The 3829-nt window shown below is 43.4% G+C and overlaps 1 long non-coding RNA gene across 1 annotated transcript; it reads right to left on the bottom strand.

Annotated features, from left to right (window-relative positions):
- Window positions 1-1138: 1138 nt before the first annotated feature.
- LOC136532538 (uncharacterized) lies at window positions 1139-2392 on the bottom strand. The gene is made up of 3 exons (XR_010778249.1): window positions 2082-2392; window positions 1679-1812; window positions 1139-1516 (listed from the first exon to the last, which is right to left on the bottom strand). It is a non-coding gene; the product is annotated as an uncharacterized lncRNA (long non-coding RNA).
- Between the last annotated feature and the right edge of the window lie 1437 nt (window positions 2393-3829).

The raw sequence follows: 3829 nt of genomic DNA, 5'->3' as shown, positions 1-3829 counted from the left end.
ACCACCTCCACAGCCTGGTTCTGCCTGGACAGCAGCGCCCCGAGCTCCTCGGCGTCCATGCCGGACATCATCTCCGCATGGACCCGAGCTGGCCGGCGCGCGCCGCCGCGTGCATTGTGGTGTCGTCCCGCTTCCCCGTCAGCTGCTTTGTCATCTTCTTGCGCCACGTCGCCGCCTGCGCCGCCCTCGGCGAGTCCATCGCCAACACTGTGACAGCCGACAGCGACTCGCGAAAGGAGGAACCGGGCCCCGGGGAAGCGCTCCCGGCCTCTTGCGTCGTGGATTGCTCCCCCGTGAAAAAACGCGGGGAAGGGGGCTGTATTCCACATCTCCGGGACCTTCCAAATGCAGCGGAAGATTACCCCGTGACAGATCGCCCCGTGGGTTCCCGCCCCGGACAATCGCAGGGAATCCGGTGGGGATCAGTGCTTCCAAATTAGCCCTAAAAAGAAAACTCTGGCCAGCAAAGTGTAGAAACATATTTCGCTAACATCCGTCAATCTAAAAAAAATATATTTTTAGCATTGTTCTAAGACGGACTATATAGTTTGACTATAATTTATAGATTTTTTTTTGCAGAACCTTGCCTAACTTTTACTAATAATAGCAAATGATTATATTTTACTAGATTTATATAGATAAAAAGTTTGTAACCCCCATGACAGCAAATACGTTTATTTCATCATCTATCTATAGTACTTATTAGTTATTCGGTATTACAGATACTTGCATGCTCGCACATTGCAACATGGTGTACATATGGGTGTACATATGGTTCTAAGACCCATAATTAGTTAAATGTGTTGTTAGATTTAATTGGACTTAGCACAACCTTAGTATTAATAAATTCTAAGGCCATAACAAATGATAGCTACAATATATGATTAATTCTGTACGAGAGCACCTATTTTAAGATAAAAAGTGGATGGTTAGCCACACGTATACGTACTAAGACCATGTTTTGGATCCCATGATTTAAAATTTAGCTCTTGAGGCTCCAAACAAGAAGTTTAAAGTTTTGTCTAAAGTTTAGACCGCCTCATATAAATTTTATACCACATAAGTAAGTTAAGTGGTCTAAAATTTTAATCATCAACATTACCTACTAAATTTTAGACAGACCCTAAGTGACGACGCACATGTTTTGTAAATACATACTCCTTTTGTTTTAAATTATAAGTCATTTTAACCTTTTAAATACATAGCTGAAAAATTAAAATATAATTTATAATTTGGAACAATGGGAATATTTGGCAGAGATTGATGTTTTTAAGAAATTTACTTAAACCTAACTAGTATATTGCCCGTGCTAACACTACGGTAAAAACAAAAGGACAATATCAGCAGCACAAGCACCAGATTCACTTTTGAAACAATTCAGAGTAATTAACTATTGCAAAGCCTAGCCTAGCTGTACAATACCAAGTTACACGAGAACTTGAACTAAAAAAATGAACCAAGGAAAAATGAAGAACTCACCGAGGCACCAGGAAGCTTGTTTCCAGCAATGCCAGACCTACATAGAGTATCAATCGAACAACCAGATTCCATAACAAGCATCATATTATGAAATCAGACTCTAAATGTATTTCTCAAGCATTCATATTTTCAATCTAAGGCAATACCACCGACTTGCAGAACTATTCCCAACAGAGTTAACAAATAGTTAAGTAATCACCTCCTTCTGGTCTGCAGTGCTAGATGACATGGATGATAACATCAGGCCAAGAATCAATAGAGGTGCAAGGAAATTCTGCAGCTGTTTCATAGCATTCTCCTGGAAATTCCATCCTTCATTTGTATTGGATTCCTCTGTGCACCAAGAGATTGCATTTCATCAAAGGTTGAAATAGTTAGTACTGATGTCACGAAACAGAAATTGCAACCAAGAGATTGCATTTCCTCTGTGCAAAAGCTATGGCATTCATATGACACCTGCTGTGTATTGCAACCAAGATAGACATGCTTGGCATTTTCACAAACATCTTATGAGCAATCACAGTAGTGCCATCTGCCATGATCCTAAGCATAAGCAAAGATTTCCCTAATCTCCAACCCAGCACAGAGTTGGTCGAACTTACCAGTACCAACAACAATGACATGGACACGTGCTTGTAGATGCACTTCCTTGTTCATGGCAATATGCTGACCGGATGGGTGGCCGACGTGGTGCACGGGTGCCATGGATGGCGGCGAAGTCCTTGGTAATCTCGTCCCTGGTGAGCACGACATGTAGCACAGCGACGGTGTCTGAAAACAAAGCACTAATGCTTCAAAAAAATAGCTTTTACCAAAAATGTCTGAATTCACAGAGATATATAGCATACTACAGTGCCATCAAATGTAGCACAGCAGCAAATGGTCAAATGCATCCGGTCTCCTGTGAACTTACTACCTGTACAGAAATCGCAGAAATCATTTGTGTTAGATTCTTTGAATCACTAGGCATAGATCTAAACGGTAGAAGGGTTCTATTCGGTATAAGAGAAGCAGTACATTCTAATGCATGTAGAACTAGAGAGAAGGGAGAGGTAGAAGATAGTCGTGTCAGACCTGAGACCACAGTGGAAGAAGATCCGCTCGTGTCAGCCATGGGGTCGACGTCTGCGCTAAGGCAGCGACGGTCGGTGAAGGCGAGGTTGGTGAAACGCGGTGGCGACCGGCGGTGAAGACAGTGGAGTCCGGTGGCGGCGTGGCTGGTGGCTTCCTGTCACTGGCTGCGCGCCCTCTAGATCGGACTAGGGTTTTGGTGTCGGTGGGGAGCTCGGCTCAGATCAACCTTGTGATTAAAGCCGCCGGCCCCCACCTCTTTTTATAGCGTAGGGTGACAGGGGCCCTCCAGCCATGGTGGGCTGGGCGCCCCCGATCAGGGCACGAATCAAAGGCCCAACTGGGCCGTTGGGTCCAGATGGGTTAGAGATCAATCTAACAATCTCCCCTTGATCTCTTTCCATCTTTCACTTTCATATTATTTACTTTTGTTCATTCCATTACAGATTAGCGTATAGAGCATGTCTCATCGTCATGGTCCATTGCCGATAGATTTAACAACTACAACACACTACTCTGTTCTGAAATAGATACTTATCTTTGGGCCTTCTTTTGTCCAGGAATTATAGGCTTTCCCTTAAACCCATGACGGCTACATGTTCTCTAAACACGTTGGGTGGTAAGCCTTTTGTAAGCGGATCCGCGAGCATCTTTACTGTACTTATATGCTCAAGACTTATGACTTGATCCCAAACTTTATCTTTCACAACATAATACTTTATGTCAATGTGTTTGGCAGCACCACTTGACTTATTGTTGTGAGCATACTGTACTGCCGGATTATTATCGCAGTATAACTTTAGTGGTCTATAGATGTCGTCAACCACCTTCAAACCGGGTATGAACTTCTTTAGCCAGTTCACCTGTCCCGTTACCTCATAACACGCTACAAACTCGGTATACATTGTGGACGATGTAGTGACGGTTTGTTTTGAGCTTTTCCATGAAATAGCTCCCCCCCGCGAGAGTGAATACATATCCAGACGTGGATTTTCTATCATCTCTCGCATAATCAGAATCTGAATACCCCACTATATGGAGTGAATCAGATCTTCTATATGTCATCATGAGGCCTTTCGTTCCTTGCAAATAACGTAAGACTTTCTTTCCTAATTTCCAGTGTTCTATTCCAGGATTGCTCTAGAATTTGCCAAGTAACCCGGTAACAAATACCAAGTCAGGGCGCGTGCATACTTGAGCATATTGTAAGCTTTCGACAGCTGAAGCATATGGAACCGCTTTCATTTGATCGATCTCATATTGGTTCCTGGGGCATTGA

Source organism: Miscanthus floridulus, unplaced genomic scaffold, assembly GCF_019320115.1.
Source record: "Miscanthus floridulus cultivar M001 unplaced genomic scaffold, ASM1932011v1 fs_647_8_9, whole genome shotgun sequence".
In the NCBI taxonomy this organism is placed as follows: domain Eukaryota; kingdom Viridiplantae; phylum Streptophyta; class Magnoliopsida; order Poales; family Poaceae; genus Miscanthus; species Miscanthus floridulus.
Note: the sequence above shows the minus strand (reverse complement) of the source record. Positions and strands in the feature narration are given on the sequence as shown.